Below are 14,754 nucleotides of genomic sequence, written 5' to 3'. Positions count from 1 at the left end.
GCTGCTCAGGGATACGATTGCCTATGTACAGGACAGGGGTGTGGACACCTGCCTCATCAGCCTGGATCAGGAGAAGGCCTTTGACAGAATATCGCACACCTACATGGGGGATGTGCTGTCCAAAATGGGGTTTGGGAGGGAATCTGAAACTGGATCCAACTGCTCTACACTAACATCAGTAGCACAGTCTCAATCAATGGGTGGGAAACAGATAGCTTTCCTATTAAATCTGGAGTCAGGCAGGGCTGCCCTCTCTCCCCTGTCCTGTTTGTGTGTTGCATAGAACCCTTTGCTGAGTCCATCAGGAAGGATCCGGGCATAAGAGGAGTGACCATCCCAGGCAGTGGAAGCATTCAGGTCAAAGCCTCTCTGTACATGGACGATGTCGCCGTCTTCTGCTCGGATCCACTGTCGGTGCGCAGACTGATCCACATTTGCAACCAGTTCGAACTGGTCTCGGGAGCCAAGGTAAATCGTGGGAAGAGCGAGGCCATGTTCTTTGGGAACTCGGCTGACCGATCCTTTGTCCCCTTCACTGTCAGGGCTGACGGCCTGAAGGTGCTGGGGATATGGTTCGGAGGGACCGGGGCATGCGTTAGAAACTGGAAGGAGCGAGTAGCTATGGTCAAAAGAAAACTGGGCATGTGGGAGCGACGCTCCCTCTCCATTGCGGGTAAGAACCTGATCATCAGGTGTGAGGCACTCTCGCTGTTGCTGTACGTGGCGCAGGTCTGGCCCATTCCAGACTCCTGCGCGATGGTGATCACCCGAGCCATCTTCTGTTTTATCTGGAGGTCAAAAATGGATCATGTTCGCAGGGACGCGATGTACAAGCCTCTAGATAAAGGGGGAAAAAACGTGTCCAACATCGCCCTCATACCGATGGCCACCTTTGTGTGTGGCTGCATCAAGCTGTGCGTAGACCCTCGGTACGCAAACACCAAGTGTCACTACGTGCTGAGGTTCTACCTGTCCCCGGTGTTGCGAAGGATGGGTCTGGCCACGCTGCCGCGGAACGCTCCAAGTAGTTGGACCGTGCCGTACCACCTGTCCCTGGTGGAAAAATTTATGCAGAGAAACACCTTTGACCACAAGTCCATCAGGCAGTGGTCGGCACGTAATGTCTTAGAGACCCTGAGGGAAAAGGAGAGGGTGGATCCTGTGGGATGGTTCCCCGAGCAGACTGTCAAAGTCATTTGGCAGAATGCCTCATCACCAGAACTTTCCAACAAGCACCAAGACGTAGCTTGGCTGGTGGTGAGAAAGGCCCTCCCCGTCAGATCCTTCCTACACGCCAGGAGTCTCACCCCCTCCGCACGTTGCCCTCGAGGTGGCTGTGGTGGGGAAGAGACCGTTGTTCACCTCCTGGTGGATTGTGCCTTTGCAAAGAAGGTCTGGAGAGAGATGCAGTGGTTTCTGTCGAGGTTCATCCCGAGCAGTTCTGTGACACAGGACTCTGTGCTCTACGGGCTGTTCCCAGGGGGACACAGCGAGACAAACATCAACTGCAGCTGGAGGATCATCAACTCGGTGAAAGACGCTCTTTGGTCTGCCCGAAACTTGTTGGTCTTCCAGCGCAGAGAGTTGTCCCCGACCGAGTGTTGCAGACTGGCACATTCCAAGGTCCAGGACTACGTGCTGAGGGACGCACTAAAGCTTGGGGTAGCCGCTGCAAAGGGGCAATGGGGAAAGGTGCCATAGTGCACCGAGGGGCTGGGAACTGTATAGACCCCCTCGGGCTGTATGACTCACACCTCACAGTGCAACATGATCTAAGTAGAAAATTTGACTTTCATTGCAATTCCTTTAATGACCATTTTGAAATGTTTTCTAATATTCTTTTAGATATTTTGTGAATAAAGTATATTTTTGCAAAAAGCAGTTCAGTGATCAGTGTGACCCATGATTGGAAAGTGCACCATGCTCCCATTGACTTTTGAACGCTGTTACTAAGACATCACTGACAGGAAATGGCATGTTCAGCATATTTGAAAAATGACCTGTGGTTCCCACAAAATAATTTGTGGTTCCCGTCAGATCTGGAGAATATGATATTAACATTTACTGTGCAGCAAAGTGATTGCGTTGAAATGATGCTGGCAAACAGATACTGGAAGAGTTTTTGGCATCTAAAGGTCAGGATTTGGTGGAGTTTTTTCTGACAGTGAAACATCACTATCCCTCCAAATGTAACCACAACCTCAGGAATTTGTGACTGGCCCACTTAAGCAGCTTCATGACACACCTGCAGCTCTATGCTGGGAATCCCCATTAATGAATGTTCCAACCACTGCAGGGCAAGAGACTAGATAAAGTTCTCACTAGAAAGGTTAATGGATCTCTCAGCAAGGATAGCCTTCAAGGTCAGTGCTGAGGTCAGTTTTGCTGCTGGCTGCCAGGCCAATATCTTTGGAAGTGGCTGTTCAAGTTCAGCTCAAGTTTTCTAAACCGTAAAGTAACACATACTTTCGTGAAAAAGACTTACAATTGTATTGCATCTTCCATTGCCACCCACCGTCTTAAAGCACTTTACAGCTGATGAAGTGTAGCCACTGATGTTCCAAAGGAAACATGGCACCCAATTTACACACAGCAAGCTCCCATAAACAGCAATGTGATAATGTCCAGATAAGCTGTTTCTGCGATGTTAACTGAGGGGTAAATATTGGTCAGGACGCAAGGAGAGATCAGGGCAGACAGGACCATTACTTTAATATCTTCACCTGAAAGTCAGCACCATCAACAGTGCAGCGCTCCCTCAGTCGGGCGCTGGGCGTTTCAGCCTGGATTTTGATTAAGTTCAGGAGGGAGACTTGAACCCACAAGCTTCTAGGCAAGAGTGCTACCAACTGAGATTTGCTGACACATCACTTTATTTTAGCACGTAAATAACTCCAGTTATAATTGCTTACACCCTGCTAACCATGAAGACCCTCTTATCAGTGGGCGCTTTTATTATAAAGTTTTGTATTACATTCAGACCAAGAATGTTCTGCTGCTATGAGTATATTCTCCCTGTTGTCCACTCATAACCTCATTGTTCTTTCATCAGGTTCCAGGGTTTTAGTTCAACATCCCTACTCCCCTCTCACTGACTCATGTAGAAGGTCATATATTTAAATATGCTTCATTCTAAAGTGCAAATGCATAATTGGCTTTTTGTAAAATTTTTGAATCATATTTCCTATCCAGTGTGGCTTCATTTCATTGAAACTCTGTGCTTGTCTTGTTCTTATGACACCTTTGGGATCAATTCTACCTTGTAATCATTTCCATGTGCAGATGTCATGTCCAGTGGTGGTGGACCAAACATGGCTCAGTTAGTAGCAATCTCACCTCAGAGTCAAGAGGTTATAGGTTCAAGACTGAGGCTTGAGTGGGAAAAAGCAGGCTGGAGCTCTGAGTACTGCAAAAATCAAAAACAGTTGCCTTTTGGATAGTCTCCTTATTTGGAGAGCTTTCTAATTTCAAAAGCACGAAGGGTTTTGCCAGATGAAATAAGCAAAAAATTGTTTCTGGTCACCCAGCTCAAAGAGAAGTGGCCAAAGGAGCAGGGGGGGAGATGAGGAGAATTTTTTTGCACAGCAAGTTGTTGTGACCTGGAATGTGCTGCCTGAAAGGGTGGTGGAAGCCGAATAATTACTTCGAAAAGGAAATGGGATAGATGCTTAAAAAGGAGAAACTTGCCGGGTTAAGGGAGTGTAGGGGAGTGGGACTAATTGGATTGCTCTTTCAAAGAGTTGGAACTGACATGATGGGCTGAATGGCCTCCATCTGTGCCCCACTATTGAATGATTCTATGAACCGGAATAAAAATGTTTGAAAACATTGAGTATAAAATATTAATATATGCGTAATATTATTCGAGTATTAACTGGCTTCATTTAGTCGGTGCCTCGGAGATAACACGGCAATGGTTACAATAAGGCAATCTTAACAAATAGGACAAAATATTCACCTGAATTGTAAACAAATGCTACTGCGTACAGTTATTGTTTGTGTGAAGCCATTGAATCACTTAACCAGAACCAATAGTTCAAGTATAAACAGTTACTAATAATGTGCGATAACTTCAGAAACAAATCCTATTGTTTCAAATGGTAGACTATTTACTTAAAGTAAAAGGAGACAATCTGAGGTTTGACCCTCACATTAGGTTAGGTTAGCTTCAAAGCTCCAGGATAGAGAAACAAAATATTGACAATTGTCTTCTCTGCTGATTGTTATTCCGCAAGCCCTTGGCAGAGTACATGTATGATGCTTACAGAAAGATAGACTTGCATTTATAAAGCATCTCTCATGGCCCCAGCACATCCCAAAGTGCTTTACAATCAATGAACACTTTTTGAAGTGTGGCCACTGTTGTAATGCAGCAGCTGATTTGCGCACAGCAAGATCCCACAGGCACCAATGTGATAGCAACTAGATTATCTGTTTTAATGATGCTAGTTGAGGTCGCCAGGGATAACTCCCCTGCTCTTCTTAGAAAAAGTGCCACAGGATCTCTTATGCCCACCCAAGGGGGCAGATAGGGCTTCAGTTTGATTTCTCATCTGAAAGTGGGCACCTCTGACAGTGCAGCACTCCTTCAGTTCTGTACTGGGAACATCAGCTTCAACTTTGTGCTGAAGTCCCAGAGTGGGACTTGAGCCAACAAATTTCTAGGAGTGAGAATGAGATTAGGCTTGGCCGTAGTGCACCCTGTCCTCAAACAGCTCACATGTTAATAGTGGCTGTTTGAGTGAGTTACTGGAAACTGATTGATGGACTGAGGGAGTCGATGCTTTCAGGAAACAAAGGGAGTGGGATATAATTGGCGAGGAAAGTAAAAAAACCTAAAACGAAAACAAAAATACCTGGAAAAACTCAGCAGGTCTGGCAGCATCTGCGGAGAGGAACACAGTTAACGTTTCGAGTCCGAATGACCCTTCAACAGAGCTAAGTAAAAATAGAAGAGAGGTGAAATATAAGCTGGTTTGGAGGTGGTGGGGGTGGTGGGGGTGGGGTGTGTGGTGGGACAAGAAGAGCTGGATAGAGGTCCAGTGATAGGTGGAGATAACCAAAAGATGTTTTTGTTTTTGTTTTTGTTTTGGATTTCCAGCATCCGCAGTTTTTTGCTTTTATCTAAGTAAAAAAAAAACCTGAAGCGTTACCGATGCAGAAACTGAAGTCCAGCCACAATCTGTTTTCCCAGTCGGGACTTGGTTCCTTGGGAGCGTGATCCTGAGTGACACTTCCCTCCCTAACCTGTTAAGAGGTGAGAGAAGTGAAGAGTTTCTCATGTGTTTGTTGAATGCAATCGATAAAGGCACAAAACTACAAAGGAAACATTGATGAGCATGTCCAAAGGAGGAGGAAGGTAATAAAAAAGCCACAAACTTTGATGATGCGACAGTTTGGCTGTAAGTTTGTCAGAAGTCACATACACCCAATTCAAACTCTCCTATCTCCTAGCCCACTTGCTTTTAAGTTGTTGTGACTCTTTTCTTACAGGCTGTGCATGTTACCATGGACATTTATTTTTCAAAAATCTATGATATAAAATAAATTGACTGGCACAATGCTGTACAACTATAGAACGCTTATTTCCAAAGGCAACTAGTCAATCATGATTTTATTCGTTACTTTGATTTAACTCAGTCACTTCCTTGGGACACAGCACATGTCAATGAAATTTGGCTTAATATTAAGTGGCACTTAAAACCCGCCTCTGTGGTTAGTCCGATAGGCTTTGTTATTTTAGACAGTGCTTTGACTTCTCTTGCACTTTTGGTTTCTTATTTTATTCTGTCAACTCCCCCTCTAGTTATTTTCTTCAGACCCACACTCCATTACAAAATAAGAGCAGATTTTGGCCAGTTTTATTTCAGTGCAGTTTTGTTCTGGAGGAGCCTTTGTTATAAAGTTATTTATAACTAACGCTCACCCCAGATGCATTATCTTCCAGATCAAAGGACAGGGCTGCACTTGTGTGGGAAAAAAATGAATGGCCCAGGTTTCACGGTCATTGGCAAAGAAATGGCACTCACCACAGAACTCAAAGAAGGTTCCCACAAAGATCTAGCAATATCTGTGATGTGGATTTCTCTTTGCCCAACATTAGTTTAAATCTGGTGCCAAGTCAGCAGGATCTCCAGGTGTGCAGTGATGCCATCAAGCAGGGTAAGTAGCCAATCATATTGAAGTATTCTCACAGATAGCAAACCAGGATGTTAAATCCATTGATTATCTTTCATTGTTAATTAATTTTTACAGGGAGCAAAATAAATGATTGGGACACATATCTAGGATTCAGGTAGAAGTTGAAATATCATAAACAAACTTCTTAAAAAATTATTTTAAAATGTGTTTTTTCTCTTTAATCATTAGGGAGAAATTTGACTTCTACAAATATGAAATTAGCTTCTCAGGACCAATTTAACAATAATAATGAAGTTAGTATGACACTAAAAACCCAATTAGATTTCATTCAAGAAGGTGTCACCTCTTCAAGGGTTTGTACAGCAGGACTAAGTACGAAAAGGCAAGTTTTTGTCAGTTCAGTGATTTCTACTTGGTTGCAATCTGGAGGTGCTTCAACAGCACGCCCTTTGGAGAAGTGGGGAATCACTGACATCAACTTCAAGGTCTCTATGTTAGTCTGCGTATTATGTGTGGACTCCAGAGGTTGCTGTCAGTTTCAGCTAGAGGAACGATATGATGAACATTGACAGTTTCACCATCATTGCCACTGCAAAATCCAGGCCATTAATAACTAAGTCAATCTGATATACTCTGCAATCATCCAAGCAAACAAACAGTGTCAGACTTGGCTCAGTTGGTAATGCGGTCACTTCTGAGTTAGAGACTCTTGCACAAAAATCTAGACTGAGACTTCCAGTACATTAAGTACCAAGAGAGAGCAGCACTGTCAGGGGTGCCATCTTTTGGATAAGATGTTGAACTGAAACTATTCTGGGACAATTTAAAGCTAAATAGTGCAGCTTTCTGGGTGCTCCAACTGATCTTAGCACTGCTAAGTTAGCGAGGGGGAGATTGGCCATTAATGTTCACTGCTAACATAACACTGCTGAAAAAAATTGTGTGTATGAACTTTGGCGGAAGATGTATTAAAATTGGCTATAAAAACCGAGAAGCACTGCTAAAATGCTGGAACATTTGTGAAGAAAGAAAAAGCTTAACATTTCATGACCTGATGGAAGATCGTCAACCTGAAACACTAATTCTGCTTCTTTCTCCCAGAGTCCTGCCTGACCTGCCATTTCCAGTTTTTCCTGTTTTACGTCAGGTTTTCAGCATCTGCGGTATTTGGCTTACTGCACATCTGCACACCTGGAGATCCCGCTGACTTGGCACCAGATTTAAACTAATGTTGGGCAAAGGGAAATCCACGTCACGGAAATTGCTAGATCTTTGTGGGAACTTTCTTTGGGTTCTGTGGTGAGTGCCATTTCTTTGCCAATGACCGTGAAACCTGGGCCATTCATTTTTTTTTCCACACAAGTGCAGCCCTGTCCTTTGATCTGGAAGCTAATGCACCTGGGGCGAGCGTTAGTTATGAATGACTTTATAACAAAGGCTCCTCCAGAACAAAACTGCGTGGAGATAAAACTGGCCGAAATCTGCTCTTATATATATCTGCGGCCGGCCAAGTTACCCCTGGAATTTGAATTGTTTGCCAATGCTCAGCGTTAGGCAAGGTACTAGGTTCCAGCATTACAACAGTGACTACACTTCGAAAGTATTTCGTTGGCCATGCAGCGCTTTGAGACATTGTGAGGTTGTGAGAGGCATGATCATAAATCCAAGATCCTTCTTTTCTTTCGAGGATGATGCCAGGGAACCGTGCTGCAGAGTCAACACCTTCAGGAGCGAAGCAGAAAGTGAGCTTAAAGAAAACTGGCGGAAAGAAGCCGCAAGATGAAAGAATGGTTCATTGTTTGAGGTGTCAGAGGACAGCTGGTGTCCAAAAATCCATTCTCCCCAATGAGTCAGCACCTTTGAGACAGGATAGAAGTTAACAAAGAAGAAAAAAAAATGAAAAAAAAAAGATTCCTACAGCATAAATCATACATACCAGGAGGAATGATGTTCACAGCTTGGCTTGTGCTGTAAGTGAAAATAAGAACAGATCAGGAATGACTATTCAGCTCAGCTTCATCCTTCCAAGGGAATCTATTCCTGCACCTTCACTGCATCAAACAGTGTAATTAATGATTCCAGATTTGACTCTCCCAGAAGACCGTTCCAGTTATTAATCACACTTTGCTCGAACAAGTGTTTCCTGCACCAGTTCTCAACTTGCCTTTTTACAGTTCTTCAATTTAAGAGGCAGTTACGTTGAAATACTCCACTCGATTAACTTTCATTTTCACATAAGAGCCTGGATGTTACACACGGGGTTTTTGGTGGCGAATTGCCAGTGTTCACTATAGAATCCCAGAGTGATAGGATCGTAGAATGGTCAGAGCACTGAAGGAGGCCATTCAGCCCCTTGTGTCCATTCCAGCTCTTTGCGAGTTAATCCCACTCCCCCCGCCTTTTCCAGGGAGCCCTGAATTCTTTTCCTCTTCGGATACTTATCCGGTTCCCTTTTGAAAGCTTTGACTGACCCCGCCTCCACCACACTCCCATGCAATACATTCCAGATCCTAACCACGCACGGCGTGAAAAAAAGTGTTATCTTGCTCGCCATTGCTTCTTTTGCCGCTCACCTGAAACCTCAGCCCTCAGAAGTTGACCATGATGGCAAGGTGTATCACAAGAACAGATTAAAGCGGAAATCCTGAGGTTGCAGTCTGCCGTTTACCGCTCCGCCACATAGGCTGTGCTGTGGCAGCCCTGTACCCCTCCGAGCCAGCAACTATTGAAATCAGCCGATGTGCCGAAAAATTTCCCTTTCCCGCCCTCACATCACAGCCGGAAATCCCCAAAAATTGGGTGTAACTGGATTTCTAACAGCAATCTGAGTAATAACTATTGCTGAAGAACAGATCTGGTATTCAAAAAGAATCATATATGTGGAATGTTGTTAAATGTCACCGTTAGGGTTAATTACTAGGTTTTTAAAACAAATGTTCTTTAAATAATGATGTTTTAAAAAGATTTTCCATGATATTTCAGCTTCCTGCTTTACCCTGTTTTAATGCCCCATCTTCATCTTGCTCTCTGTAAAATTTTTTAAAGGTGATTTGATTCTCTTTTACTGGTTTGCTGTCTGTGAGGATGCTTTAATGTGAATGGTCACTTGATGGCACGACTGCAGCTCCTTGCTGGGATTAAAAAACACTGTGACCCACTGGACAGCAAAAGAGGGAAAGCTCTCACCACAGACACTGCGAGGTCTCTCAGTGAGGCTTCCCTCAGCAGAAGTCAGCGGTGAGCAGAGTCCAGACCAGTATTGTTGCAATGTCTATCCCAGCACATGTCAGTACCAAGAAATCTGAATCTTCCTCATATGATCAGTCCTCTGGTACTATTGCTGGAGCAGTATTGGCCTTAAAACATCCACATCAATACCAGCGAGAGTTACTGGTCCATGATCATGGACCAGTCACATCCTATTAGAAATGTATGTCCCTGCACACAATAGTAACATAGGAAAAGAAAAATTGCATTGATGTGATGCCTTTCACAACCTTAGGCTCTTTGCAACCAAACACAGTCACTATTGTTGGAGGAAACATCCACCAATTTATTTCTACACTGTTTTTTTATTTATTCACGGGATGTGGGCCTTGCTGGCTGGGCCCGAATTTATAGCCCATCCCTAATTGCCCTTGAGAAGGCGGTGGTGACCTGCCCTCTTGAACCGCTGCAGTCCATGTGGTGTAGGTACACCCACAGTGCTGTTAGGAAAGGAGTTCCAGGATTTTGACCCAGTGACAGTGAAGGAACGGCCAATATATTTCCAAGTCAGGGTGGTGAGTGGCTTGAGGGAGAGCTTGCAGGTGGTGGTGTTCCCATGCATCTGAAGCCCTTGTCCTTCTAGCTGGTAGTGGTTGTGTGTTTGGAAAGTGCTGTCAAAGGAGCCTTGGTGAGCTCCTGCAGGGCATCTTGTAGATGATACACACTGCTGCCATTGTGTGTTGGTGGTGGAGGGAGTGAATGTTTGTGGATGTGGTGCCAATCAAGTGGGCTGGATTGTCCTGGATGGTGTCAAGTTTCTTGAGTGTTGTGGGAGCTGCACTCATCCAGGCAAGTGGGGATTATTCCATCACACTCCTGATCTGTGCCTTGCAGATGGTGGACAGGTTTTGGGGAGTCAGGAGGTGAGTTACTCGTCGCACGATTCCTAACCTGTGACCTGCTCTTGTAGCCACAGTATTTATATAGCTAGTCCAGTTCAGTTTCTGGTCAATGGTAACTTCCAGGATGCTGATAGTGGGGGATTCAGTGATGGTAATGCCATTGAATGTCAAGGGGCAATGGTTAGATTCTCTCTTGTTGGAGATGATCATTGCCTGACACTTGTGTGGCGCGAATGTTACTTGCCACTTATCAGCCCAAGCCTGGATATTGTCCAGGTCTTGCTGCATTTGGACATGGACTGCTTCAGTATCTGAGGAGTCGTGAATGGTGCTGAACATTGTGCCATCATCAGCGAACATCCCCACTTCTGACCTTATGATGGAAAGAAGGTCTTTGATGGAGCAGCTGAAGATGGTTGGGCTGAGGACACTACCCTGAGGAACTCCTGCAGTGATGTCCTGGAGCTGGGATGACTGACCTCCAACAACCATAACCAGCTTCCTTTGTGCTAGGTATGACTCCAACCAGCAGAGAGTTTACCCCCGATTCCTATTGACTTCAGTTTTGCTAGGACTCCTTGATGTCACACTTGGTCAAATGCTGCCTTGATGTCAAGAGCACTCTCACCTCGGGAGTCCAGCTCTTTTGTCCATGTTTGAATCAAGGCTAGAATGAGGTCAGGAGCTGATTGAAACTGGTGGAACCCAAACTGGGCGTCAGTGAGCAGGTTATTGCTAAGCAAGTGCCACTTGATAGCACTGTTGATGACTCCTTTCATTACTTTACTGGTGATCGAGAGTAGACTGATGGGACGGTAATTTGGGTTGGATTTGTCCTGCTTTTTGTGTGCAGGCAATTTTCCACATAGCCGGGTAGATGCCAGTGTTATAACTGTACTGGAACAGCTTGGCTAGGGGCGCGGCAATTTCTGGAGCACAAGTCTTCAGTACTATTGCCGGAATATTGTCAGGGCCCATAGCCTTTGCAGTATCCAGTGCCTTCAGCCGTTTCTTGATATCACGTGGAGTGAATCGAATTGGCAGAAGACTGTCATCTGTAATGCTGGGGACCTCTGGAGGAGGCCAAGATGATTCATCCACTCGGCACTTCTGGCTGAAAATTGTTGCGAATGCTTTGGCCTTATCTTTTGCACTGATGTGCTGGGCTCCTCCGTCATTGTGGATGGGGATATTTGTGGAGCCTCCTCCTCTGGTGAGTTGTTTAATTGTCCACCACCATTCATGACTGGATGTGGCAGGGCTGCAGAGCTTAGATCTGATCCGTTGGTTGTGGGATCACTGAACTCTGTGTATACACACATGTTCTCACAAACAGCAATGGGATAATGTCCAGGTTATCTGTTTTATGGATAAATACTGCTTCGGACACTGGGCAGATGTCCCTGCCTCTCTTTGAGTAGTACCATGGGATATTTAATATTTAACTGATGGGGCCTCAGTTTAACATCTCATCTGAAAGTCAGCACTTCACACTTCTGACAGTGCAGCACTCCTTCAGTATTGTTCGAGCCTGTCAGCCTAGATTAGTTGCACAAATTCAGGAGTGGGCATTATGCATCCATGACCACCTGTCCCAGAGGCAATAGTATTATCCAGTGAGCCACAGCTCAGGATTCAATCATTGGTATGAATAGAACCCTAGTTGAATAAGCTGGTGCTCAGTGTTTAGATTCATAAATTAAATTACAGTGGGACAATCGAAGATTGCTGATCCCTGAATGAGTCACCACCTTCAGGAGAGAATAAGGAATTGGGGGACTCACCGGTTCTATCACAGCAATACTGCGCAGTTCACCTTTTCTCAAAGGACAAGGAGAAACAAAACTAGCTAACGTGCATTCCACGAAACCGTTTTCTTTTTTTTTAAAAAAAGGCTAGTGAATGCCAGACTCTCTTTAAGCACAGAGTCATCCCAGTGTCCAGCCTGCAGTGGGAGAATCACCAAGCGCGGCTCCAATTATACAAGAACCATCCTTTGAAAAAAATGGTTGGCTCACCCCGGGAAACCCTGTTAAATGTTCTGCACTTCCTTCTCATTATCAGACCCTAAACTGTGACTTCTGCTGTCAGGCAGAATTTTGAACCAGAGCCACTTGGGACCAAATTCTGTTCAGTATTTCTGAGCATTTGAAGAGATTCCATGAGGCAGGAGCTCAGGCTGCTTTTCCCCCATCTGAACTATATCTAAGAATTCCACCTACATTATAAACTGCGCTGCCAAACAGATGTAACCCGTACTCATTACAGCAAACACACTTTTATGGACCTGCAAATTTTAGAAAAGACATATCTCACATTGCAGGGTTGGATTTAATTTATTTGAAGATGTTCGAACTCCAACGGAATAAATGTTCCGCAAGGTCGATGCTGATATATTTGAAACTCCAAATGAGTTTCTTTTGAAGTTTTAACCTCTTTGTCAGGTTTTTGCAAAGCATTCTTGTAAAACATGGCTTTGAAAATTCTGATAAGATGTTAACACATGGGCTTGTCACGAGGAGCCATAGTTTTGGCAGAATGATGTCCTCTGTGTGACTGTTTTAAGGAGTTGTGAGGGGAATGTGCACCTCCTGGTGAATTCTGACAGCTTTATCCCCCCCCCAAACAACTCTCAGAGAAGAGTCACAAGCCTCTATCTCCTCACATTTAACCCCTTGATACCCACTAAGGACATCTGCTCTCATGGCCTGGTTAATGCACTTTATAATGACAAAAGAGGTTTGAGGTGGGGAAGAACAGGTTTCCATTTGTTGGAGGAATCCAGATCTTGGGCACACAGAGAATAGGCCAACAGGGAACTCAGGAGAAACTCCTTTACCCAGAGAGCGGTGAGAAAGTGGAACCGGCTCCCACAGGGAGTGGTTATTTTGTTTTTTAGGTTTCTAAAGTACTTTACTTGGTTTTCCCTCAAATGAAATGTCAGTTGGGCATTACAATTGTCAACATCCAGATGACTTACAAATTTTGGTTTTCAACTATGTGGAAATGAACATTAAGGCGACGTACAAAAAAGAAATTTTACATAAATTAACTCAGATGCATAAATTTACAGGTGTAAATGCAACTTTTTTTTTTTGCAACTCAACTTTCAGCCTCATGAACTGCTGTGGTGAATAGCGTGGATACATTGGAGGGGAAGCCGGACAAACAAAAGAGGAGAAAGGAGTAGAAGGATATTCTGATGGGGTGAGATGAGGAGGGGAGGGCGTGGGGGGGTGGTGTGTGGTGTGGGGGTGAGAGGAGGCTGGTGTGTGGGGAGCATAAACGCCAGCACGGAGCAGTTGGGACGAATGGCCTGTTTCTGGGGGGGTGTAAAATTCTATTCAATCCATTCCTGGACTGGCGTTGAAATGTTAATGTGATATCACAGCTTTAAGGCGCAGCTTCTAGTGCTGGTGCCTGGACTGTGTGCAGTGGCCGCCGGCGGCGCCCTCTGTTGATCATTACAGGGGGAATGTTACAGGACAAAGTGGAAAAAGCCTTTGGGAAATAAGTCTGCGGGACTCCCGTCTTCTGAATGAAGCTCCATTGTCTTTTTTATTATAAAGTCCATTCTCCTACCACACCCAGACAAGACAATAGACAATTACATTTAAAAAACAATAAAAGACCATTGCGTGGGTATCAAGCCCAGTGAGAAAACTTTGCATGGAAGGGTGTGAGGGGAGCGGGACTAAATTGGGATAGCTCTTTTCGATGGGGCCAGCACAGGCACGATGGGCCGAATGGCCTGATCCTCCGCTGTGAGGTTGAACGTGTGAGACTCTACACGCCCTGCATCCGATCAGGAACCCCCAACATAAGAATGGGAAAAAAGGGCAGAGGGGGGTGGTGGTGGGGGGGAAGAGAGAGGGGCCATTCGGCCCATCGCGAACAGGCTGGCCCTTTGACCCAGCTGACAAGTGCTTTTACAAACGCAAATTGAGTTTGAGGTTTGGGTCGGGGACGCACAGAATCAGGTTTAGTGCCAGTCTTTGTAAGGATGTGAGGGTTCCAGTGTGTGTGTGTGTGTGTTGAATATAGTGAGCAGAGGAATTACCAAAACGTGGGGCTAACTTTCTATGGATGAGGATAACTGAACTGGCCGATTTAGTTTTTTTTCACGGGGCTCTGATTTGCCTATCAGGCTGCGCCAGTGGGCGGGTTTGGACATCCCACCACCGCCTCCTCTTAAACCCACCCCCCCCACCCCCCCCTCGATTCACTAACAGGGGGGGTGGGGGGGGAGAAAAAAAGGTTTGCCTTGTTATAAAAGTCCGCGAAACTTCCTCTGAGCTGCACTTGAGTTAGAAAGAATCAGCTCAGAAGTGGGAGAACCGACCCCCACCCACAGCCACCCCCCCACCCCACCCCCCCCCCAAAAAAAAAGGAGGTTTGGTGTGTGCGAGGGGTTAAGAGTAAGGAAATTCGCATTAACTTCGACCCTGGGGGCTGATTTTACTCCTGTACGTGGAGGAGTTTCAATTGCGAATTCAGGTTTTTT

The sequence above is a fragment of the Cetorhinus maximus genome, chromosome 4 (assembly GCF_964194155.1).
Source record: "Cetorhinus maximus chromosome 4, sCetMax3.hap1.1, whole genome shotgun sequence".
NCBI classification, from domain to species: Eukaryota; Metazoa; Chordata; class Chondrichthyes; order Lamniformes; family Cetorhinidae; genus Cetorhinus; species Cetorhinus maximus.
This window is presented reverse-complemented; position numbering follows the sequence as displayed.